The sequence below is a fragment of the Falco punctatus genome, assembly GCF_963210335.1.
Source record: "Falco punctatus genome assembly, chromosome: 15".
NCBI lineage: Eukaryota > Metazoa > Chordata > Aves > Falconiformes > Falconidae > Falco > Falco punctatus.
The window spans coordinates 2,835,839-2,863,031 of record NC_137595.1 but is presented as its reverse complement, the minus strand read 5'-3'; the positions used below and the strand labels follow the sequence as shown (position 1 = coordinate 2,863,031).

Genomic DNA, 27,193 nt, shown 5'->3' with positions numbered 1-27,193 from the left:
GAGCACCGGGGGGCAGCGGGGCGGGGAGCGCCCGGTGCCGGCCCGCTCCCCCGGGAGCGCTGGGGCAGAACCGGGGAAACGCGCTCTGCAAACTTTTAATGAAATCATGGGCGGTATCGATTTTATTTGGGTTTTTTGTTTGTTTGTTTGTTTTTGGGTTTTTTTTTTTGTGTGCTTCAGTCATTGGAAAGTGTCCCCTTTGGGCGTGGGGGTGGAGGGCAGAAGGGAGCGGCGCAGCGCCGGCTCTATCGCGCGTTGACTTATTTCGCGTTTTAGAAAACAAACGCCGCGCCCGAGGGTCCTCCAGGGAGCGAGGGGACCCCGGGGGGCTTGAGCCAGCCAGGGAAGCCGGGGGTTTAGCCACGCAGGAGCTGCAGGTACCGGTTTGTAGGCCCTTGCCTGCGCCCCTGGGAAGGCGCCCTGGCCGGGGGTCGGTGCTCGGCTGCGACTCCCGCATCCCGGAGCGGACCCCGGGGGGAGCCAGCTCTGCCCCCCGGACAATCCGTTCCCGAAGTGCCACATCCCAGCGTTTCCTATCTGCCGCTTCTCCAAACTGTTTAGAAATTACTAGTAGCGGATAAGTAAATTGCAAGTAAACCTAGTGAATTAGGATGATTCTCTATCAGTTTAATTTATGTTTTATAGTTAGTTTAGCCTTCTGATTTGATTGCCTTAGTAATGTGAATTGCCTACAGCTGCTGATGATACAGCTTTAATTCTGTTTTAAAGGTCATGTAAACATGTGCCTGTAGCATAAGGAATGCAAATTCAATTCCCTTTTAATGCTTCCTCACATTCACTTCACAGCCTTCACCTAGAAAATTAGCAGGATTTAATAGAAAACTGTTGGAATGTTGTGATTTCATTAAAAGCCCCTCTCCCCCCCAGGCGTGGCTCTCCCCGGGCCACCCCACGCCCGTGACGCGGACACGGCTGCGCTCCCACGCCCGTTTTGGCGGAGATGGAGGCGGTCCCGGCCCCGGGACGGAGTCACCCTCTGCACCTCGGAGCTTTGTGTGGCTGCAGGTAAACAACACACGGCTGGACAACCCGGTGTAGCTGCAGGTAAACAACACGCGGCTGGATAACCCGGCGCCACCGCGAGTTGCCCCCCCGAGGAGCATCACGCAAGGTGTACACCTATACGTTAGGCTACCGCACAGCCGCGTCTTTCCCCTACGTCACGGTGAAAGAGGATGCTTGCGAAGAGAAACCGGGGGAAAATACTGGGTTTCGGATGAGGTGGGCTGCAGATGTTCTCCGCATCAGCGGGAGGAGAGGCTGTGCCGAGATGCCAAGGTGATAGGCTTAAATGCAAGACGCCTGCGCCTTGAAGACAGACGACTGCAAATTAAATTTTAAACACAGCCAGTCCCGAGTTCACGAGAGATTGCTTCACCTACTGTACTCAAGAGAGAGGAAAAAAACCAAAACAAAACAAAAAGGAAGATCCTTTCCCACCCCCACCCCAAATACCCCCTTCCCCCTGTTTCAAAGGTTTTTAGTGAAGTTGCTGGGAAGTTTAGCCTTTGAACGGACAGGCTGTAACGAGTGGGGAAGAGCGTCAAATAGAGAGTCTGGCGACGCTTTGAAAGGGAGCGAGCTGCGGCAGCAAAGCCAACAAGGGTGGAAGCGGTTTCGGTGGCCTCCTCCTCCCCCGGGGACCCGGCAGCACCGCTCGTCCCGGGGAGCCCGCGCTGTGCCCCAGGGGAGCCCGCACCGCACCGCGCCCAGGGGACACTGCCCCCCTGCCCCTGGGGACGCCTTGCGCTGCGACAGCCGTGTGGCAGAAGGTAATCCCCCTGCTGTTGGTGATGGGGAGTTTCCCTGCTCTCGGGGGTGCTGGTGCGGTCCCCGAGCACCTCCCACGGCTGGCGGAGTGCGGGCAGCATCCCCCCAGCCCTGCCTCCCCCCCGCCCCCGTACCGGGGCCGCCCTGCCACCCTGCTCCCCACTTGCTGGGAAAATTCACCCGCGGGTCCCCCACGGAGGCTGAAGGAGCTGAGATGCTGGAAGGCACCTGCCAACCCCCCCTCCCCCCCCCTTCCTTTCAGTGGGGAACCCAAGCTGTGCCCGTCCCTCTCCTTTGCAAAAACGAGTGATTTATTTTTTTTTTGCAAAATCTTAATACTTGTAGTAACAGCTCATTGGTGATTCTGTTAATGTTGCGCACCTCATTAAATAGCCCCAAACATAAGGAGGTTTAAATGACTTTATTGAATTAAAAATAGCATAGGAAATCACCTATGGTACTTTCATCAAATAATTAATGTAAACTATATACATATAGTGAGAGATTCCTTTTAACAAATCTGTTCATAAAACACGCAGGGGTTTACTTAATGGCTGAAATAACTTAGAGCAGCACAACTCGCTTGAAACATCGAGCCACACTCATGCACTTCCTAATACGTTCCTGTATGTTTCCCTGAGTGTTTTTCTTCCTTATCTTTTTTTATATCTGAAGTTCTATTCCCCTCCTCTACTCTATGTATTTGATCATTTTTTCAAGTCCCTTGGCTGAACCAATCTCTTTTCATGCAGAGGATAAAAAGAGAAAAACTTCAAAGTAGGTTCAGGTAATTAACAGCTGAGGGGAATATAATCTAAACCATAGGCCCTGCTTTGCACCCAGGTCTGCTTTCAGAGCCAGCCGGCAAGGGAGTGCCTATTCCCTATAGCATCCAAATCTGCTTCCTCTGAACAGCTTTGCCAGGCCTCCAGTTATCACATCTGCATTTCAAACACCATGTCTCTGGCATTAATTATTAATTAGCCTACAGTCACCCCAGAGGATTTAAGTTCCAGCCTGCACATACTTATTCATTGACCTCTATCTTAGTTTTTGTTGGAAAAAACCCACTAGAATGCTTAATAATTTCCTTTCTCTCAGACCCTCTGTTCTAGTTTCATGGAGGGAAAACAGTGTATTTTCAGAGATGGAAAATCACAGGGTTGTCTAGAAATTTGTTTAGAGCAAAACGCTATGTCAAGAGTTTGAACAAACCATTTCAAAAGATTTAGAAGGCATTTTGCGCAAGTATTTTTACCTTTGACAAATGAATTTATGGATTTCCCAGAACTGAGAGGTGGTGGATACAAATACAATGCGGTTTGGCTCTGTGCGCAGTATCTATCGCTCAGTGCGTGCTTTAAAAATACAAACCGGATTTAATTACCAAATAGCACATTTAGATGATCAAACTGATGCAAACATTTATTTGAAAGCTCTGGGGTTACACTGCTAGTGACACTAGTAGGAATGAAAAACATGCTGTTGCAAAGCACATTAGTATTTGGGTATTAGGCATGCACTCCGTCCTCAGGAATACGGAACTAAAGAAGTGTATTTTGTGACTGCTTTGCATCATTCCCAAGGCAGTTTTGAAGATGTTCTTTAGCCATTAGAATAAGTGTGTATCTTGCTACTGCTCTCTTGGCTGTTGCGTGGCTTGATATTGAGGTTCTAGAGGTAAAAGAATTGGAGTAATCAGGTAGGAACTAGGTTATATAATTCTCTTTTTTGCAATGCTACATAAAATTCAAAGTGATTGTTACAGTTTGGATGAGTTGTGCGCTGGATACTGCTTTTTCTTGATGTGTTTCGATACTGCAATGTCCCAGCCCCCTGAATGAGTCCTATTTTAATGCCTCATGCAATTATTCGTAGATAAACTTCCTTAAATATTGCCATGGTTTCTCTTTTTATATATGGTGGTACTATCTCAAATAATCATTGAAACATAAAGTATTCCTCCATTTTGTTTCCTAAGGAAGTGTTTAGTCTGTAATCACGAGGTCAGACTGGTTAACTTCTATGCCAGCCTAAAATTGATTTTTGAAAGCATTTAATCTATGCCTAAGACTCTCTTGAATTTCTATTTAGTGAAGAATATGGAAAAATAGGTCTGATGCGCAAACATATGCAGTTATATTGCCAAGCTATCTCAGTAAACAAAAATGCATTTTTCTAAAATTGCAGCTAAAACAGCCCTTTCTGTAAAATCGTAAGGCTTGTGTACCTGTGCTTCAGCAAATGATCACCTGCAAACAGATGCAGGCACTAATGCTGTTGGCTGCCATGAGGGATCTCCCGCCTTGACTTCCCTGAGAATTTTGAAGATTTGCGTTGTTATTGCTCTTTTATTATTTTCACATTTTATAAGTGGATCTGGGGAGTGTTCAGCATGAAATAATAAGTATTTTTGCCACTGCTTCAAATATTCAGAATAATTCTTAACATACAATTTAAACAGCAGAAATACCTCTTTTTCCGAAGCAAGAGAGGAATAGGCAGTACTTCAGATTTCATATCCAGAAAGATTATTCCTGCTTATAAAATAGCAGAATGTATCTCGATGCTGAAGAGGGGAGTAGATCTAGACTATTTTAATAAGATGTTTGGGACCCTTTAATCACTTCTGCAGTGGTCCTAATACCAGTAGTAACAGCGATAATGGAAAAAAAACCTGGTGTGAAACCAGGGCTGGGATCTGTTCTTTGTAAATGTTAGAACGATGCTGAAATTAAAACTTAGTTATTAATGTAGCTCTGTACCTTATGAATATTAAAGTGGAATAAGGACTAAATTTCTTCAACAGCAGAGGAGAGCAAGATGTTGTTTTAGAAAACAAATCACATGGCAGCTTGATTTGCAGTGATGGATCTGGTATGTTTTTAAAGGTTGGCTAAGACTAATGGCTGCTGCATTGGGATCTTGCTGGTTTGAGCCCGCTGATGCTGTCTTCTCATTTTTCCTGTTGTTTTCATTTATTGACTGGGATCTTGAACCAAGTTCTTGAAATATATGTTCCGTATGCCAGCACTGGAAAACTCCCTTTACCAGTGCCGTTCAGTTACCTTTTTTTGTGGTTATAGTGCCAGGAGTGAGGAAAGCATGAATGTATATATACGGTGGGTTTAACGTTATGAAATATTTGTACTGTTCCTGTTATGAGACATGAATTTCCATAAGAACCCTATTTTATATGTTTTAATATATAAATATATATATTTTATATATATTTACATTTATAGTTTCCTGTTAAAACTTAAATGGTTTACTCTGTTGGTAAGACCTAACCCTTGGCAAATCTGGAAATGCTTTGACCCCCATTCTTATAATACCCTTCGCTTTTTTCCCTTAAGATGCGGTAGTTTTACAGTAGTGACCAAGGACTGAGCTGTAACTGTGTTTTGTATTTTGAATGTTTCACGCAAACAGGTTTTGAATTCAGATTTGTAGGTTGCAGACCACTTCTTATTCAGAGAAGCCACATGGGTAATTCTGATTTTCAATTCCTTAAAGAGTGATTGTAGTAAAAGACTGTTGATTTCTTGTGCTTTTAAAGCCCATGGACATCTCTTGATGAAGCCCTGGCTGCTGTGTTGAGGGAGTCTTGCCCACCTGTGTGCTTACTTGTAGGTGGAAAAAATCCCTCTTTTACAAAGCTGAGTAGGTGGAGATCAGTGTGGATGTTTCTGCGTCAGCAGAAATGGGTTCTGAATAGATTAAGCAGGGTGTGTGGAGCCAGACCTTCAGCTGACATAAATGGGCACAGCAGTATTGACATTCGGGGAGCCAGGCTGAGTTACGTGAACAGGAGATTTGCGTGGTGTAAGCAAAAGACTGCATGAGTGATATCAGAATTATTTTGCATAATGCCTGAAATAATCTAAGCCTATATAAGATGGTTTGCCTCCTTCATGGTGTAGTGCGGTAGCGATGCGACGTGATCTCCACTGTGCAGAGGGTGTAGTGTGCCTGACGCCGTGAGGGCATGAGCAGGGAGTATCAGTGAGGAGCCCTGTAACATGGGAGATGTCACAGATATACAGACTGTGTGTCACCAGCAAGCCAAGGGTGACTTTTCCGCGGTGACCACTACCTGAGGCATTTCTGCAAGCACTGTACATGTACTGAGAGCACCAAAATCTGCCTGGAGCTCTCTGGTTCCCTGTGTCATGATTGTACTCTTAAACGTTGCTTTTAGCCATCTCAGCCCTAAAACCCCCAATCGTAACATCCTTAGACCCCTTGCTGACCCCAGAGCCTGGTGCCTCATCGCATGGCATAAACCCCAGCACGCTTTAACTGTTTCTAAAGGAGCGGTGAAGTGCTGCTGGGCTTAGCCTGGCAGTGGTCCAGCCCGCAGCCCCCCTGCCCGCCCTGAGAGCAACCTGCAGCTGGGCTTGTGTGATGGTTCCTGCCAAGCAGCGCCTGGGTACAGACGGAGCAATGCTGCCTCTTGACCCGCAGCTCCACCCCGAAACCCCGGGCACGGTGCCTGGGGCGGGGGGCTTTCAGGGCAGTGTTGGGGCAACCCTCTGCAGCTTTCCCCGCCTAGAGCCTTGTTTCTTGGCAGTGCCTCTATGTAAAGTTTCAAAAGACTTTATAGAGTTTCCCTTCCTCCACCATATATGTTTTCTTTTTTTTTTTCCCGTCTCTTTTTTTATTTATTTATTTTAGTTTCTTTTTCCCCCCTCCATGCATAAATCACGGCAGCTCCGCTTACTGCCTTTGCTGCGGGTTCGAGTTTGTCACAGAATGAGTTAATGGGGCCAGGCTGATGCCTAAGTTAACTTGTCACAGTTTGGGTGACTTTCTATCAGCTAGGAATCCAGCCCACTGCTTGCAAATAACATCCTTACTGCAGTTAAACACTTAATTGCCAAAATGTGGACAGCATATTTAAAAATTGTTTCTAGACATAAACCAGCATACGCAACCCGAAGAATAGGAATGATCTTTAGGAATTTTTCCTTATTATTATTACTAATACTCAAAGTTTTTAACCATAAACCAGAGTGTATGTGTGTGCTGTGTAGCTGCTACCAACAAACCGCATGTAACACTTGAGGGTAATTGTGTTCATAATTATGGAGTTAATTGAATTTCTGTGATAATAAAAACTGGCATATAAAAAGTCTCTCAAGATTAAATATTTTAGTTAGGGAAGAATACACTCATTTGGAATATTTAATAAACAGAGAGTAGTTCTTACATGCATGTGAGCTTAAGATTAAAAAAATAATCTCCCCAAATGAACCTTCTCCATAAATGCTGTTCCAAACAAAACGCGGTATCATGCAAAAGCCCATGAATTCTTGCAATGCTCCTGGTTTTGCCCTCTGAAGGAAAAGCAGTATGCACTGAGGTATTTGCAAACTGGATAGATATGTTAAAGGAGCCTTCTGCTGCAGCTTCAGCATCTGCATCTGCCAAGCTTGTAAGGCGCTAGAAGTGTGCCAGAAACACAGTGGCAAAATTAGCACTGCTCTTAACAGTTTAATATCGTAACAACACCATGTTAGCAAGTCAAATTTTGCTTATAGTCTTTGACCTTAAAAGAGTGGGGTTTTCTGGGGTTTTTGTTTGCTTGGTGGTTTTTTTTTTTTTTTTTTTTTTTTTTTTTTTTTGTGATCTATTAGGTGTTTTGGTGCCACTTTAGGCTGACTTCAGGGCTGATTTACAACTTACCGATTCCACAGGGGAGTCACAAGATGTAACACAGTACAGAATGTGAAACTGTGTGTCTTACCATCTTTGTCCTGTATATTATCAACTGATTTATCTTTGGAGAGAAACAAATAAGGGCAAGAATTCCCAATTTGTAAGATATTAAACCTGTATATCTAACCATGGGCAGAGTCATCCTCCTGAAAATGAGAAAGGATCAATAAAGATGTATTGTAGTGGTCTCTCTTCTCTTCTCTTCTCTTTCCTTCTCTTCTCTTCTCTTCTCTTCTCTTTCCTTCTCTTCTCTTCTCTTCTCTTCTCTTCTCTTCTCTTCTCTTCTCTTCTCTTCTCTTCTCTTCTCTTCTCTTCTCTTCTCTTCTCTTCTCTTCTCTTCTCTTCTCTTCTCTTCTCGCTATACTGTGGACAAAGGAAAAACATAAGGGGAAAACATTACCTGTTACAGTTTGAAATTCAGCTCTAATTTAGTGTCACTAAGAAAAAAATTGCTTCATTTTTCTAGGCAGGAAAGTCTTTTTTAAAAAGTATACTTACTGCAAGAGCAGTGGCAGTTGAACATTTTTAAGCATGAAATGATATGCATTTTGAAAAAAGAGTTTCAGATGTCAGCTAATGTAGTAGTGACCCAGCCCTGTAGGAAACCCAGCTCTAATAACCATTTTCCAAAATATCGTGTATTGAGTTTCATTATTTTCTACTAAGATTCACGGGAGACTGTTTCTTTTAATATCCTGTTTTTACCTACTGATGAGATTGGCTGGAGAATGTAAAATATAAAATATTGATAATTAGACCTCAGGTCCCTCATCTTTGGTAATGTGGAGTTCCCATCCACCGTTTTTTTGGTTAAAAAGTTGTGTGTTTGTGTTCCCTTACTACATTATGATTTCGATATTACTGATGTGAGTTGATGTGATAAAAAAATGTAAAGCCCCTCCCAAACTAACCTGAAGTGCAGGGGCTTTATTTTTGTTATTTCTGCCTTCCAAGAGTCGCTCCCCTCCCCCAGCAGCCGCACTACAAAGCTTGTTGTACAGGGACTCCATTAATCCTACATTTCCTAGATGGTATCTGAGGCACAGTGGGTTTCCACAGAAATTAATTTGTCCTGACAACAGGCCTAAAGATTGGAGTCCAGGGATCACTTGGCAAATTCCCTTTAAACTGAGCACAATAATAAACAGAAAGCTGATAACGACAGTTCTGAAAGACCACACAGAGGAAGGACCCCGAGCCGAGGCGCTCGGTGCGGATCTGCGAATGCCTCCGGTAACCGGCAGCCAGGAGCTGTACGCTCCGTAGAAAAATGAGCGCGCTGATTTATGCATGTTCTAATAGCGCACACCAACTTCATCTAGTCGTGTACAGTTTTAACTCTTTTTCTGGAAGGATAATGACAGTTGAAGACCCCTCTGGTTTAGGCTGTTCTTATTTAATATTTGTATGAATACCTCCCTGGCCATTTTTTGCCTCTTTCCTACTCTAATGAAGCTTTAATTTTCTCAGTATCCCTTACCTGGGTAAACATTAACAAAAGTTGAACAGTGGGTAGTGTAATGTTTCAAAGAATGAATCTGGAAAGTTTGCCATCTGTTCTAAATATATTTTCTTTGAGATTGTACTAGGTTTTGGGTTCAATTGTCTTCTAGGTAGTAATTCCTTATTAAGAATAGGAAAAAGCATTTTCGACAGCATTATTGCCTGTTTGCAGCCTTTTATTTATCTTTGCCTTTGGTGCATATTTAAATGCTGTTGTTTTCCTAAAGTTAAGGTATGGAAAATGGCCACATTGGAAATATATACTAATATAGTAAGCAAATAAACAAACATTCATTGGATATTTTAGAGCTTGTCAAGGTAAGAGCGTTTCAACCTCTGATTTTTGTCAATATAGAATTTAGAGGTTTAATGATAATTAGGATTTGTGTCGTGTCAGTAAACCTCTGCCAGTTACATTTCTGAAAAAAGCCATCATAATATTAAGAGTTAGGACTGATGGAGTGAATGCTAAGTAAGATATACGCCACATAACTTTTCCCTGCTTAAGTATAGGGTATGTAACAATTTAAGTAACAAATTAAAAAAGGAGGACAATTTACAAAGATGCATGGAAAATGGATTTTGGTTATTGAAAGATACCTTGAAAGTAAAGTCTAATTTTGCTCTCAATGTCCAAAATCCATTATGAAATAACAGCCTCCAGATACAGAGAGAGCTGTGTAACTATGCTAAAAGAAGGCAACTAGTGTGCTTGATAGGTATGGCTGTACACCTAAACAGCATGAATCATGTTTGATCACTATTAATGGCTCAGAGGTATCTCTGAAGACGGAAATTCAGCACTGGATATATCAAAACTCAACAACAATCCTTAACGGCAATGCCTCCTCCGCCAATTTTTCCTCCATGTACAGAGAGACGCACAGGCTCGAGATGAGCAGCAATACTGAAGTTGCAGATGGGTCATGCCCGGGGAAGGCAGGAGCAGGTGGGTGACCCCGCTCCCGTCCCCTCCATCGCTGCTCCGGGCTGGGGTGGCAGAATGCCAGCGGGTGGGTAGTTACGGGCTTGGAATGCCGCAACCCTCGGCATTTGCGGTACAGAGAGTTTATCTAAAAAAAAAAAAAGTTCTGCCTTACATGCTTTTCCAGCACAGCTAATGACAAAACTGTCGTTGACTTTGGTAAGGGCAGCATCAGGCTCGCTAGTTAAGAGCTTAACGAGCTGAGAGGTGGGGCTTTATTATGCTGCTGGAGTGGGGTGTATGTACCATACCTCCTCGCTGAAAAATAAAATCTTTTGCTCTCATTATTGGCTTTAAATTAGGTTGTACACTACAAATTAATCAATTACAGCCAAAGTACTTTGGAAATGAAATTCAGGATGAGTAGTGCAATTTGTATTTGTCACACTTAAAGAACTCCATTGTACTGAAACGCAGAGGATTTGAAAACAACTAGTTTTAATGCTCTCTAGCTCCTCTTTCTAGAGTCTGATGCAAGAGCAAATTGACTGGCTGTGCCTTTTGGTTCTGTAAAAGAACAAACCAAAATACTCCCCTCCACTTTTTATATCAAAATCACTCTATGCATTTCAGTCTACAAGCTATTAGTTTTTTTGAATTTGAATCAAATCAGGCATTTTTCCCCGAGCAAATAGTTCTCTAGCGTGCTTTATACATTTGATTCAAAGGACTGTGTATTATTTGATGTTCTTAGGAGATAAACAATAAACTTTTGAATATGTTTTTTCCATTTGAATACAAGCCTAGGGATGCTTCACCCTGCATCCTAAAGCCTGATTTCCCCTGGGACTCATTATCATGCAGCTCACATGTTCAGTCACCTACACTGTTGAACTTACTATCAAATAACCTTCGAAACGTTACTAGTTATTACGTGTCAGAGGGCAGATTTATGATAAACTAACTTTGAAACAAAATAATGATTTCTCAGCGTTCTGTTTCCAGCAGCATTTCTGGTAATTTTGTCGGATTTAAATTTTAAAACAGTAAGTTGCCTTTTTCTCTTATTCTACCATATAAAACAGCTCCCTCCCCTGATGAAATTTCTCCTTCCTTAAATATGGTTTATGATGATTTGAGCACTGCCTATAAAGAATAAAAATGAGAACATTTGTCTGTGAGCTACCAAACTGCCCACTGGAGTTCATTTCTGATTAAACTTTCATAGCTTTCTAACTTGGTGAAAGTTTAAATTAACTTAACCCTTAGCGTAGTCTACTTGTGTCCAAAATACAGCTGTACAATAGGTGTTTGCAGGCAGAAACCTTTTCTCCTTCCCCTTTCTTCTGCCAGTATTTTGAGGTTTCAAGGGAGGTTCTGGCATTACAGCAATGAAAATCTATAGCGTCGCCTTCTCAGAAAGCAGAAACGTGGTTTACGGCAGACCAGAAAGGCTGCCCAAAAAGGTTTTCCAAAGGGTGTCCTGAATTTCAGCCCCTGAAGTCCGTATTTAGGGATCTAAATAACTGGCAGATTTTCAGGAAGGCTGAGCATGACTCTGGGGGCTCTGTAGGCACTTGGCCTCTTTTAAATGGTAGCCAGAGTGATTGTGGCTTTTAATGAGGTGGTATCAGAGGGATGAAATCTGGATAGATAAATGCTATATAATCATTTTGGAGGTGATTAGAGTAGCAAACATCTGCAGATGAAATTTAAAAGTAGACTATGTCAAGAACTAAGTCTGGCTAATTTGGAGAAAAGTCGGTGTAGCTCTTCTTGGTGTCAATGAATATATTATTTTTTTGGGTTGTATTCCAGAGGAGTATCAGGCAGATTAATGTCTGTAGGATTTTCATCTCCTACTAGACAAAGTCTAGGCTTTGAGATATTGCTCATCTGTGATACTGCATGGAAAGTGCCTGACCTAGGGTAGCTCTGTGAAGCTGGGGGATAGAGCCACCATCTTCTGTGCATCCTCTCATCTCTTTTGCTCCACTCGCTGTGATTATGGTTCTCCAAGGGCATTACGGACAAAAGTTCCATATCAGGCTGTCTATTAATATTTATGTAGCAATTCAGGAGGTAATGCATTGTTAAAATACAAGTTGGAAATGCACCAAATTTAATCACTTTTAGTACTAGAAATTATCTATTTCTACATCAGATAGAAGGGGGGTATCATTACGACATGTTTTTTAACCAAGTTATTCGCCAGTTTGAACATGGCCTGAATTAAAAGGGAAATAAATGCTACTGAGTAGACCAAGTTTTTAAAAGGAATGCATGCTACATATGTGAAATTTAATATGAAGTGTTACAAAATATTTAAAGTAAATACATACTATGTTAGCATGCCCACTGGTTGGTGGTACCATGTCAGTCAGTCCCTGCATTCACGTGTAAGGACTGCTTGTGTGCACGGTGGCCAGGGGATTCGCCCTTTGCAATTCCTCCTGCCTAAACGTAGAAAGAATATTTTTATCACTGATATCACTTCATTTTTGCAGCTGTCTGCTTGCATCAGGTTAGTAATATAAACTCTGTCAAAGACTAATCTCTCCCTTCCACAGGCTACAAAATCCACAATTATTATTTAGAGTTAACCTCCTAAGAAAGTATTCATTATTTAAACTGTTAAAGCCCAAAAAGAATTGTTAGCTATTGTTATCTGAGGACCTCCTACAGTCTTCCCTTGGTCAAATAAGGCTCTTTTTGTTTTCAATAGGAGTTTTTCTTAAGAACAAGCTCCAAGCTTTCATGCAAGCAAAATAAATCCGGTGAAAGTAAAACATTAATTAAGACGTATAAAAAAAATAAAAAAGAAAATGTTCAAGAAGAGAGTGGTGCTCAAATAGAGCACTTTTTTCTTTTCAGGTCACTTGGCTTTCTGATGTCATTTCTGGCAGATTCGTTAGCCTGGCTCCATCACATTCTGTTCTGAACCATAACGTGATGGGAGATGATCAAAGTGAGAATGCTAAAGGCTCAGGACATTTAAAAAATGTTCTATTCTGGAAATTGTTATAAAACTATAAACAGATCACATTAAAAATCTGTGTTACTGAACATGGTTGCTCATCAGCCTTTTTTAGAAGGAGCTATTGAGAAGTTTGGGTAAACAGCCTTGAAGTCTGTATGATGGCAGGCTGGAAATTTCTCCAGAATTTTAGGCAACCCAAGCCTCTTTGAAATGTAATATAACCCATTTCTGCTGTTAGGCGTGTTGTTTTAATCTTTATACTTGAAAGTGGTAAGCATATGGGTCAGATCACCCACTCCTGCTAATGGACACAATTCTGTGGACTTCGGTGTCCAATTATGCCAGCTAAAGATCTGACCGTTGCTGGGTTTTATTTCCTTATTTTTCTTGTCTTCCTGATCTTTGACCCTTTATCAAAGGGATGCCGTCTATAATATGATAATAATACCAAATTCTGAGCTCACTTTCTAACAATATATATCCCAAAGAATTGTAAAGATGCTCAACTGTACACGACAAGCAGCTGATGAGCAGGTTCAGCCTTGCGATTGTCTTTGCCTGGCACAGGGTGAGGCTCGGGTACCTTTGCCTGATGCTGCAGTGGAATATTACATGTTTTTGCATTTCCATGAAACAATGGCTCTGAGGGGTGAGTGGGTAAATAAACTCATTGGCAAGTCAACAAAATGACAGGAGGCCGTTTTTCCTAATTTTAGATGCATTTTAGTGCGCAGGAAAGTGAGAAATTTTGAGTTTTTAAAGGCTACACACTCTGGTGCTCTCAATCAGTGCTAGGATGTGGCTGAAGCTGGAGGCAGAAATATATAGGCAGTGTGACACCTTAGGCACATAATGGAGCTACATAAGGGTGTGAGCAGGATCTAGATTCATAAGCAGGATGTGACTATCTATTTTGATTTATGGGCTGGATATAAGTGTGTATTTTAAGGAGCCATTAGAGTTTGTGATTTGAAATATGCAGAGAGCAGGCTTCCCCTCAGCCTGGTGTAGGGAAGGGTGACATGGGCACCTTGCACAGGCACACCTACTTCTTTACAGCATGGAAAATGGCAGAGAATAGTCTGCCACAAGACACCCCTCCACTGCAGACTCTCTACACCAAAGTGACGGAGTGGTCAGGAATGGCTGGATCCATCGCTCACTGCGGTGCTATAGCTGAGGAAGTGGGAAAGGGAAAAGAGATAGGGAATACCTGTTCTGTGTTTCACTGTAAAATATGCATTGCAGGTGTATTTTTAACATACATTAGTGTTGTCGCTGTTGATAGGGCCACACAAATCCTTGAGAAGGGCTGGGACTTGTAGGTGCGAATAAAAAGAGAGGCATGGCAGGAACGAGTGGCTGCCAGGGCACTCTGCCAGAGCGTGGCTAGAAACTCGGATGTACTGAGTGTTGTGAGAGGCAGACCGGGGCAATCACTTGAAAACTGTTGTGAGAGATTTTGGCACCTCCCAGCCTCCCCTGTCCCCCACCCTGCTGCAGCCTTGAAGCTCCTCTTGGGTGGCAGCAGCAGTCGCAGCTGGTGACCCTCATTTGGTGCCCTCTGGCTCTGCCTCTGCTGCAGCTCTTGCCATTTGGAGAAATGCTGCTCTTGTTTACAATAATGTAAATGTGGAGCAACCCCTCTTCTGCTTCTTCAGTGCAAACATCGCACACTGGGTGATTCCCATCTCCTCCTCACACAGATGGAGCCTGGGAGGTGAGGGAGGAAGGATGCTCTTCCCGAACATCCCTGCATCAACCTTTCCAGCTGCAAGCCCCAGGTGACTGCGCTGGCCATGCATTTGATCTATGTAGAGGTAGGAGCTGCTATTGGTCTTTTTTTTTTTTTCTTTTTTTTTTCTCCTTCTCTAACAGTGCTTCCCTTCCCAGCCCTAAACCCAGCTGTAATACAGGAACCGTGGATGCAGCCCACAGTTTCTTTACTGCACCTCATTACTGCTGCTCCAGCCCTGAGAAAAGCCTGCCTGGCCATGACAAACTGTGCACTGGCTCTGTGATTTGTGTAAGCTCAAATTTTCCACTAATTCACTTATATATACTAGATGGAAAACACAGCCTCAGGGCTGCTATAAACCATGCTGCTGTAGCCACAAAGGGCTGTCCCGCCAGCTGGGGAATCGCTGGAGCATGCCGAGCGCTGGGGCAGGAGGAAGGAGTGAAATCCAGTTTATGCACTTGTCAGAGGCTCTGTGGTGCGGGAGCGGATCCGGCCCCTCCGTGCGGCGGCCGCAGCCCCCCCGGCACTGGGCGGCACAGCCCTGCCGGCTCGGGGCCTTGCACTCGGCAGGATGGCGGGCAGGAGCGGACACCGTGTCCTGCTCACCACGCTGGCTCTGGATGAGCGTTGGCTGCCCAAAACCAGCCACTGTTTTGGGCTGCTTGTTGGAAAACACCGTGGCTTGCTCTCCTTTGCTCTCCTGCAGCCTCGATCCACCCTAGTGCTTTGTTTTGTGCCACGGTGCAGTTCGGCAGCTGTAATTTTCTGTATAACCCACAGATAGATAATTTAAGAGCATTTTCTTTTAAGAACAGCAAGGGTGCCACATTGGCTGACTCCCCAAACGATTGCTTGTCTTGTTATAGATAGCTGTTGACCTGTTCCTTTAATGTTGCGAGTCTGCATCTAACTGCTCTCTTAATCCAACCTACTTCCTTCTTTTTAATGAAATTGTCCCTTTAGCCTTTTTCCTGGGCTGGCTTTTCAACAATAACATTAGAAACAGTCTGCTCAGTTCTTTCCTCTGCTAACATCTTGCCCAGAGCTAACTTGCAGCTTCACTGTCAGCTGTAAGATATAGATATACTGTTGTCTTAATTACTCATATTTCTCCTGCTGCTCATAATTCTGCTTGTTCCACCAAAGAGCTCTTCAGAGAGCTTTACTGCTTCCCTTTCCCTTTCTTTGGGGGTTTAAAGGTTGTCAGATATATAAACGATCCTTGTTGCAGAGCTTTGGTGGTGACAGTGTCCTTTGTGGAGAAGATTTAGGGGGATGGGAGAGCTAAATACAAATGCTTTTAGACTACATCTCTGTGCAAGGAGAGAATACACGTAGTACTACCTTGCATAACAGAGCATCAGGGAGTGTGTTTGGCAAATCCCTTCTCTAATGAACAGCTAGGCAGCTGTTTCTTCTGCAGCTTAAAGTGTAGATGCTCATTGTCAGGAGCAGGGTTTTCTTTGCCCTCTCTCTCTCTCCACTGCTGATTGTCCATAGCTATGCCTGGCTGACTGCTATTCCTCTAAAAATACTGTTGAAAAGGGACTGGACACTTAAACCTGCCCCTCAAGCCACTGTGCCATAGGGAAACTGTAGCCCTCTGTGGTTTCAGTGCTCTCTTTTATGATTATATGCTACTGTTTCTGTTATCTATATTAATTAATCTATCCGTTAACACAAGTATTGCATGTTGAGTAATGTAGAGTAGACTGACGACATGACGTGCATGGTTTTTTGGCAAAGGTTGGAACAGGCTTTAGCTCAGAGATGAGGTCTCTAGTGGTTACACCTTTGGCCAAAGCCCTTCACTCCTGGCTGTTTGGGATCCCCTCGCAATTTTAACAGACCTCAGCTCTACACAGCAAGACGGTGTGGTGGCAGAATATATCTCAGTGTTCAGCTGGCTGTCCTAGTTCAGCTGGCTGACAGGTTCAGGAATCAGTACTGTGGGTTTATTGTTAATTGAATAGATTATGAGCCTGTCAAACTGCTGTGGTTGAGCCCATTTCCATCATACATCTCATGGTGCTGGTGTGGTTGGAGGTGGGACTGGGCAGGGTGTGTGCTCCACCAGTGGGGCTTGAGCTATCCATGCCAAGTTTTGTTGTGGTTGCTTTTTAATAATTACCTGGTGAAAGTGCTGTGTAAGTGTGGAGGAAGAAGTGTTTTAGCAGCAGAACAGTGAGAGGTGGCAACACCAAAGGCAGCACACAACCCTTCAAGGCTGAACAGACGGCAGGCTGCAGTAAGTCGTGACCGAACTCTTCCAGTAGCACAGATGTGACTGAAGAGTTGGTTAGAGGAAGCAAATGGAAACAGAGGAGAGAACTTGGTAAGAGGAATTAGAAATAAAGAGTAATTGTTCTGTGCAGAGGAATAACATGGAGAAAATAGCTCTTTGAGTAAGTGCGCTGCTCTTGAAGAGCCGAAAGGGATCAGGGTAGCTGTCCTGGACAAGTCAAGTTTCAGGCAAGGTCACATGAGTTAGGACACATGGGAATTCCGTGCAAATGGTAGCTCATTTCAGACCATGGTCTATAGGAAGCTCATAGTCAGGGAATACCACCTGGATAACACACGGTGCAGCTCCAGCCCCAAGATCAGACAAGATGGCTGGTGAAATTGGTTCTGTTAAAAATCCAGGTTCCCGGACGTTCGCCAGAGAAGTTTGCCTGTTGCAGAGCAAAGGACACAGGGTCTGTGACACTCGGTGTGGGCACTGGTGCACCCTGCAGGTGGGAGAGCTCTGCCTGGGGGCAGGCTGCCCAAACGGCCCGTTTCCCTTTACAGAAGAAGGTGCCAGGACTCCACGAGGAAGGATTCTGAGAAGCTGGCAAGGCCCTGGGGCTATCAGCTTAGCCTGGTGCTGCTGCAAGGGCTGATGGCGTAGCTGGAGGCTGCAGAGTGCAGGTACTTCGCTCTGTTTGCTCAAGGTTTCCTCTTAGAATCCCAGCACCGACTCCTGAGAGCAGCTCTGAGGGCATGGTGGTTGGTTAAGCAGGTGGTCAGGCAGCTTTGGCACCTAGTCCGCTCTGGCAGCTACTCTGCAGTGAGCAATTCCCTGCCCAGTGCATCTCCTGCAGTGATGTTGGACAAACGACTTGACCTTGTGCCTCAGCCCTCCAAGTGTAAGGATGTTTCCCTATTAACTCCCCTCCACAAACCCAAAGGCTGTTAAAAGAAGTAGGTCTCGTGACTGTGTGGTACTTGGATGCCATGGTAATGTAATTAGCTGCACAGCAATCTTACTAAAAATGTCCTTGGTGGAGGAGAGGACAGGGTGGGGGCCTCGTTTAGAGGATGGATGGGAGAGGGGAGGGAAGTTTCCAGACCTGTGGCTTCACCACAACTCGACTGTGTAACACAAGCCCTTCAATGCAGATGTGAATCCAGAAGCTCAGACCAGAACGTTAGCTGCGCGTGTCCGTCCGAGGCAGGATGCAGCACAAACTGTTTGAAGTGATAATAGATTATGTAACAGCTTCCCACCCCCAGCAAGCCTTCTGAATTTTTTATGCGGTATCTCAGGCTAAATAGTTTTTGAGCTGATGTATAACTTGTGGAAAACTTCAGGGAAGCATTCCTGTTACCGTTACTTTCCTTTTTTCTGCCTTTTTCTCTTCAATGTTACCCAGGAACTTTTGGGTTGCTTAATCTGAAGGATGGAGGCACAGGATTCCGCGTGGAAATCGGAAAGCCTCGGTGCAGGAAAGCTGTGCGGCTGATGAGTTTATCTCTGTTACTCTGCCAAGCCCCCAGACTTTGGCAGCCTTGGTCTTTTTTTTGGCTTTTTATTTCCGCGAGGTCTTTTTCCTCCCTACCCTCAGAATGACCTCCGTAGCGATGGTTGCCAAATGTTACCCATATTAAATATGAGGATGCATATCAGCATCCACAAGGCACACTCGCCCAAGCTGTTAAAGCCCTTCTGCTGGAGCACCAGCCTGTGAATTGTCTGAAGCGTTTGGAGTTAACACTTCAGCTCAGGTTAGCTGGAATTTATTGCAGAATCATGTCGCCAAATTCTTTTCTCGGCTGTATCCTCCCTCCTCCAGCGAGGGAGAAATTTGTTTCTGTTGTGTATGGTTAACCCTGCTGCATATTTATACCAGAAATGATAGGCTGTACTTGTGGGTTAAATGAAGACCCACCACAGTAATAAAAAGTAAGGTTTCATAGCAATATTCAGAACATTGTTTAAAAATTAGGTGAGATAATGCAGTGATGCAATGAAGGGCAGACTTGGGCTGGGTGGGATTCTGCAGATTTCTTTATTCACATGTTGTTCTCCTTTATTCGGATTTTCTTGCATACCAGGACAAGGCACAGCCAGCCATATTTTCCATCCTGATGAATGAAACGGAGCTCAAGGAGTTTAGCTGAGATTGGCTTCCCCCGCAAGAAAGATTGCTCTTTGTTGCCTGAATCATAATTTTAAGGCATGAAAACTATTCATCAGGAAAGCAGGATTTTAACTCTTTACATCTTGCAGCCTGATCTTTGCAGAGTGAAAAAAAAAAATCCTCATCCACTGAAGTTGATCATTTTTCTCTGGGTTGTAATAAGTCTATAAGGTCACCTTGATCACTGTACAGCAATGTGGTCCTGACAGTGTGGTCTTGATAAGACAGTCCATTGCCGTGATTTAATCTAAATCTGTTTAATCATATATAATCCACATAATTCAAATATACTCACCAAGGATCCTGTTTTATAGCTGTACCGAGGGGAGGGAAATCTTGTGTTGTCACAAGTCATGCTGACATCAGTGGGGTTTCTTATTGATGTAGGACTTAGTGCTGTCACATGCAATTACAGCAAAATTTGGGGTTTAGCATATTTGCAATTTGATGTATTTTTAGGAGGTGGTTGCTTTGAGGTAAGTGAGTAAATGAACTCTGGGCCATGTCCAACAACAACTCTGAGAGTTGTGCCCAGTGGTCATTCCAGGGAAAGTATAGATGATAATCTGAAATGATTTCTTGTGCAATTAAAATATCATAAGTGTCTTGTTTATATTCTTGACTTAGAAATTTCGCTTTATACAAACTATGAAAAGAACCTATGCTCCTCCCGAGGCATTCGGTATTGTTTCAGAAACATTTCAACAAAATCAAAAGATATTTGTCAGCATAAGTAATACACAGACATTATTGCAGTATTACTGGTTACAATTTTCATGTTCAAGATGCCAGTATCAGATCACCCTCCATTTGCGTAGCCATTTGTTAATGTGATGCACATGCAGCTCCGTGGCCTAATGCCTTATAGCCCTGAATCTAAACCCCCTGCTCAAATCCATGGGTAACTGTAAACATCTGAGTAATCCTGTTGAAGTCAGTCCATGCATCCGTTAACTGTGCAAACTAATCCTTAAAAAAATTATGAAAAGGGCAAAAAGAAAACACCATGCTTTCCAAGCCAATGAAACTCCATACGTGCTTAAAGTTAAATGCTGGAATAAATAAATAGTACATGATCGGAAAGACTGAATCCACACTTGTAGCCATGGTTTATTGGTTATCCGGTGAAATCATAATATCAGGTGAACTTTTTCAGCTTGCATACTGTATCACTTCTGATGCATTTCTGACTGTGGTGTTTTTTGTTTTGTTTTTTTTTTTTTTTTACTTTGTGGCCATTTTGCAATTTTCTGTGGATTTGTTTTGATTGTAAATAGGCATACACATTAGCTAAAGCCAGATAATTTCTTCTGGCCAGCTTTGCCAGTAAATCACTGAGCTATGTAATTGGGTTTGTATAAAATTATGCATTGTGAACTTGGGGATAAATAAAACAGAAACAAAAAGTTAATTTTTGTAAATAGTGTCATTTTTGTGCAAAACTTCTCTTTTGACCCTGTTCTTCTACTCCTTAATGTGATCATTTTGATCATGCTTTCAATGTTCAAAACTACAGAATAAATCCAAGCGAAAGTGGTAGTAATTTCTGGTTTGGCTTGTAGGTGGAGTGGAATACAATGCTCGCATTTGTGGCTAACTACAAGCAAAACGTTATGAAGATGATGGTATTCAGACACGTACCCAAACAATTTGATTCAGATAAATTGGATACAAGACTTTGACCAGCATGAGATGAACAGGTGAGAACCCTTGAGAGCGATGCTGAAGTAATAAGTGTTTTGATGGTCAGGAAAAATATTTCTGCAGTAACACAATACATCTTCTATTAGAAACTCGAAATACTAATTACAATCTGCCTAAAGACTTGTTATAAATGAAGTGGAGATAGAAACATGTTTATATTATGGGAGGCTTATTTGCAGATAAGCAGGAAACCAGTCACACATCTTCACAAACATAATTTTAGCTGTTTTAATTAGCAGGTTTGCTTTGATTTAATTTCATTCAGTGATTCCTTCTATCTTTACTGACACATGTGCAAATAAAATGTGCTGACCTGACTTCTGACATCCAGTTTCCTTTTTTATTTCTGTTTTTGTTGTTGTTGATTTCGGCAGCGTTTACGGTGAAATGATGGGGTCAACACTTCCTAGCAGCATGGCCAACAGATGTAGTGTGGGGATGACAACTGTACGTTTGAGTGGTCTTTTGTTACCCCAGCACTGACTGATTGCTGAAGCTGGAAGCCAAGGTGTCAAAGGCCATCAGAAGCCCTAACAGCCTCTAGATCCCAGTTCTGCTAAGGGCTGGGATGACCAAAAATGCACCTTTTTTGTGCAGTTGCAGTAAAAGTGCAGCGAGCTTTTTTGCTAGAGAACAAGGCCCTAGAAATAAGCCCCATGTGTGCCTTTAGCAACTTAGTGTAGCGTGTGCATCAACTTTGGGTTGAAAAGCGATCTTTAAAAGCTGTCAGAATTCATATATTTAAAGTTTGGAGATTTGGTGGTTTTATTTAACGGTGAAAGTAGTTATTGACAGAATAAAAACACATAGTCCGGAATAAAAATACCATATTAATGTACTGACAAAAAAAAAAAAAATCTGTGTTGACTTTGCTGAGCTTTTTGTTGGTCTGAGTGCTTGGAAACTATTTTTTCTTCTTTACGTCAGAAAACCAATTGCTAATACACCAGGTGTTGTTCTCCCTTCTCTCTCCATCCCTCCCTTTCACAGTGTCTCACAGCTGTATGATAGGTAATTAAAACAATCACTGCAGTATTTCAAAGCTGTTGTAGCCTTTAGTTGACTTTTAAAATTTGTATTTGAAGAAGAATGGTAAAATTAATTCGTATGTGGCTCAGAAAAGTGCTCTTTACTTGAGCAACGGACTTTACAACATTGCCAAGAAAAAGAATGAAATGAATATTATACTTGCCTTTATCTAGGGTTATTCTGTTAACTGTTTTATACTGGAAATTAATTTCAATATCATACCGATGTCTACAAGTCATGAATGCAGCAGCTCTAGCATGCAGTCAGGTAGCTCTCCTACTTCATAATCGTGGTAAAAATAATAATTCACAAGGAGTAAACTTGCCAGGACGATTAAATGACTGTGGCCCTAGATAATGGAAAGATGAAGTTTATGTTCTTGGTCTTTAAAATCTATAAAACTGAAAAGTGTTATTAGAGAAGTATTATGTGGTTATTCTGAAAAGAAGAGTAATTTTACAGGTTCATCTTCCTACTGGGAAAAAATACATTAAAGACTCTGAGAAACAGCTTCTGGGTAGGCATATTTTTGATGTTGAAACGCTCTTCTGTTTTTCTTCCCTGTCTCTATTTTTTGTGCTCCCTGCTTCAGTAGTAGGCTTTAGAAAACTTGTAATTCATTCATTATGGAATGCTTGGTCTGCGGGACAGGATTTTATTCTTAAAATAAACTTCCTCATAATATATTCTTTTTGATCCTTAAAAAACAGCCTTCATCTTTACAAATGCATGTGTTAGGTCAGTGTAAAAGTGGATCTTTTTCTCCCTTTTTGCCCTCCTCCCCTCCTTTTCTGGCTTGTTCTTCTTTGGAGGTTGGTACTTCCCTGGCATGGGCAGGAGCGGTGGCAACTGCTGAATGCAGAAAAGGCGAGTTCAGGAATTTTCAGTATGAATGGAACTGGTTCAGGCTTTGAAATTACTGATTTTTATTTTTATTTTTTTAAAAAAAAGCCATGTAGGATGAAAGGCTTTGCGTATCCCTGGTTGGTTTGTGGGGAATCCTTGCCTGGTGTGTATGGCAATATGCACATAGAGCAAGTGCTTTTACATGTGTACTTTTGAAAATCTGACACAAACCAAAAATACCAATACCAAGAAATTAAAATAATTACTCTTCCCCATTAATTTTAAGATAAATACGTTTTTGCTATTTGTGTAAATATTACCTGTTGATTAAAGGCAGCATAACCTCTTCCTCTTTCTTTGCTTCTTTGTGACTGTTTCTAACCACACACAGGTATTGCAAACAAACTTACTATTGTGGATAAAAATAAGGCTTAAATACTCATCTGCATCTTTGCATCAACACAACTCAGTTTGACAGTATATTTTTGCCAGGTGGAACAAAGAGCAGTAAATTAGTTTTGAACATTTATGATCCTGCATTGTAAAGACTGCAACAGACTGTTCAAAATCAATTGTCAGAGCGATGGGGGATTAATAACTCTGGTACCGTAACCTTTTACGTATCCGCAGACTGGGGAAGGGCACTCTTCAAGAACTACTGCCATATTTCATTATTGCAACTTATATTTGAAAGACCTTTTTGGTGCTTAAAAAAAGAAACAGATTAGTTTTTAGTAGAGCTGGATGAATAACTCATAATTAATAATTCATTCAGCGAATTTTGCCTTTTATTCTGTGGGAAGAGAAAAAATAGTTGTCAAAATTTTTTCCCGAGTTCTATTGACTGGTTGTTTTTTTAAAATCAGAACTAGGAATCAGAATTCAGGGTGTGTTCCTTATTTGTGATCGGTAAGTCATGCGGTATTGGTTTAATTCCCCAATTAATTTAGGACAAATACTAGAATAAATTTCATGATTAAATATTTGAGTAGAGTGTATTTAAAAATGCCTTTCTACATGCATGCAAGCTTCAAATCAGTTTTTGAAAGTACTACTGAAAGTAAAAATCCAAGTGCATGAAAATTGTTGGAAAGGAAATGCAAATGAGGCAGGAACATGGCCAAACCAAGTTCATTACAAGACACAAACAAGTTTCTGTAGACTTCAGCAGTGTTTTCCAGCTGTAGTTTTCCCTCCTTCACTCCAGCACCTACTCTGGGAGAAGACTACTGAATATTGGGGATAAATATGGGAGCAAGGTAAATGAGAGCTTTACTGGATGTCCCTAGCTCTCCAGCTACTGTTTTATATTTTACAATAGTGAAAGGTTTTATAATAGTGAAACCACGTGAAAAATTGTCATCTTTTGGCTTTCTTCGCCCCTTGGCTGGTGAGTTCACATCCCACCAGTGCAAGTTCTGCGGGGCTAAGAGGCATCTATGGATTCTCCTGCACTTTTTTCATATATGCACTTTATTTTAGTTTCTTCCTAAATAGACGTAAAACAGTTAAATATTTCCCAACAAAATACACATATGTAATCTCAAGGGCCGTGCATACCATCGAACTGTCATTTCCTTTGATTAACCTTCACCTGACCTCCCTCCCTAAGGCAGTTTCAGATCCTTTTGTTCCTCCATTTAAGTATTGCACTCTGTCAGGTGAGTACAGCTGTCATCCCAGGGCTGGCCGTTTTCCTGGAGAATGCAGTGGAGATGTTGGGATGGCAAACGGCAGAATCTGTCATGAATTATACAACCCAGTCTGATGTGCGGGGCTGGTGTCGCTGCCTGGATGTATCTCGCAATGTACAGGAAGCAGGGCTTGCATAAATGCAGCTGGAGATAGCTGAATTTTAAGAGTCTATATTAGTTGTTTTATGAGTATTACTAAATTTTTGAGATCAGAAAAGGATCATGACTGAGATCAACAGGATTTTTCTGTTGCAACTGCTTCATGTTGTCAGGAAGTGCCTGTTTGTGGAGAAGAAAATGACTAACAGGAGAGGATCAGAGTTAATGAATGACCTCCTTTGCAACGCCTGAGCTTGGAAATTGCCACGGTAGTCTATTTTACCATTTTGAAACCCAACAGGTTTGTGTTTAATCTCATATTTTTTTTTACCTACAGAGGGCAAGAAAATGAAAATTAAAAAGGCCAAAGACCAGAAGAAATAAAACATTTCAAAATGATTTATGCGTATCAATTTCAGTCTGAACTGAACTTTTTTTGGATGGCAGTTTGCAAAAAATGTTGACGCTTTGTGTCACAGCTTGGGACCTTTTTTTTTTTTTAATTCAAATCCTGAAAATTAATCTATGGTGAATAATATGGAACTCGATATTCTGAATCCAGTCAGATCACACATTTGGCTGACAGTAAAGAAGAGCAAAGCCTACATTGAATCCAGAGCTTCTGCTTATGTAATAGAATATTTTTTGGAATGATAATAAAGGTCAAGTGTGATGTAGTACGTTTTCATCCCAAAATAAGTTGGTACAGTGGGTCATGGTAGTTCTTAAGAGCCAAAACTATGCACCTTGATTCTAGGCTTAATTTGACTGTTGAATCTCTTCTCTTTTCCTGATGGGTTAAAAATGAGCCATCAGAAGCCTCAGTATCATATCGTATCAGTTCTTATGGACGAGGATTGACTCCTCCCTTAAGTCAGACTGATGAACTAAATAGGTCAGACTTCCTTAACATTTCATCATCAGGCATACTTTACAGACCTTCTATGATTTTTGTAGATATTTTTTGCTCTTTCCCTGTTTGTCCTTTTTCTTATCATGTAGTTTAAAGTTTGCAGAAAGAATGCAACATTTCGTGATTTCTACCCAACCCCCAAGATCATGAGACTCGCTGAAAAAATGAGTTTCAAAATAAGAAAGAACTGTACTACAAGATTTCTGTGCAAACGCTGAACACCAGATCCATTCCTTCTGCAAAGAGTTTATAGTCTATTTTTCAAGCTTTTATTCACGTTGGCTTTTTTCCCATTCCAGTGGGCAAGTTCCACATTATAACTCCTGTGGAAGCAGACACCATTGCATCTGCAAGCGGCGATGTCATGGGGACTGCTGGCGTGACGGGGTCGGTAAGTCTGTACCACCCAGAGGCACCGAGGGCCTGCTCTGGTGTAAACTGGGGGGAGGGTTTGCTCAACTGTGTTCTAACACCTAGAAAAAGTCATTATATAATTCCACAGGGATTAGAAAACCACCAGTTTTGCAGTAACTGTGACCTGGTTTTGTCCTTGTTAATTTTTTTTTTTTTTTTTTTTTTGCAAATAATTCTTCAGAGAAAACATTTTCTGTGAAATCCTCCCCAAAACCAATCTGCTCTCTGTGAACGTTCTGTAGTGACAGAGCTGTACTCACCTGGTTTACTGAAGAATTTAAATGGAAGAACAAAAAGAAACTGAAATTGCCTTAGGGATTGAGGTCAGGTGAAGGTTAATCAAAGGAAATGACAGTAAAATGGCATTCATGGCTCTTGGTACATTTTTAATCATTCCTCTCTCATAAAAGACACAAAAGATGTACAACTTTTTACCATTGTATTTCGTTAGGGATGCTTTTTATTTTTGTATTGATTATTTAAAAATTATCCTTTCTTTTAGATTTCTCTCATAGATTTATCTCTCAAAAACTTGCATTGCAGCGCCTTAAAAATGTGTGTGGGAAATCAAGAATGTGTGTGTGAGGGGGAAGAAGAATGTTAAGAAAAGGGAGTAATTTTCCCCGGAATATCTCTCATTTTATCTTCTTTTTCTAATGTGATAGATTTTGAAGGATTTCTAGAATTCAGGAGCGTAAGGAATAAATACTCAGAAAAGCTAAATATTCAAATTATTACATGAGTGTCAGGCTAAATGAACTCCATGAATGCAACTACTGGAAACAAGAATAGTTTCTTTCAGACTCTGCTAATCTACAAGTAATTACTCTGGTTTTAAGTATAGATGTTTTGTATATTTAAGAAAAAAATCTCAGAATAGCCTTCATGATTACAATGAAATTTTGAAGTCATGTCTTAGTTTGTGGGCTGTTGATTATATTCTGATTTTATGTATGTGAAGAGGCCCCATTTAGGAATCTTTATTTTCCAAGTTTGGCATTGTCACTTCATGCTAGTCACCTTAGATAACTTTGGCATAACTGCAACAGGAACAGGAGAAACTTTATGTAACTTATAACTGCCTGAGGCAACTTTTAAAAAATGTGAGCAATGCATTTTTTTTTTTCCCCAAGTCTGTTTGTATAGCTCCCTTCCCCCCATAATGCAGAGAATCCTAAAGGGTATATATTAAACCCAAACAGCTCTCAGCTGGGGTAACTTGGCTATAGCAAATGTATTCTCCCTGCTCTTTAGATCATAAGCTACGATGCGTTATGCATCGAGCACCTTCAGCGATGCAGCTGGGAGCCGAGCTTAGGCAAGACCTTGTGGTGTTAAGCCTTCAGAGGGGAACGGGTGGCTTAAAGAAAACATATTACTGCAGCCCGGTGCTGTATTATCACCACTGCGAGTTGCAGTGAAAAGGA

At 41.9% G+C, this 27,193-nt stretch overlaps 1 long non-coding RNA gene across 1 annotated transcript in view; it reads left to right on the top strand.

The window, feature by feature from the left end:
* Nucleotides 1–1,466: 1,466 nt before the first annotated feature.
* Nucleotides 1,467–27,193, top strand: part of LOC308054113 — a 78,988-nt gene continuing 53,261 nt past the window's right edge. The window contains exon 1 of the long non-coding RNA XR_013923967.1: nucleotides 1,467–25,743. This is a non-coding gene — a long non-coding RNA (uncharacterized lncRNA). The remainder of the gene's footprint in view (nucleotides 25,744–27,193) is intronic.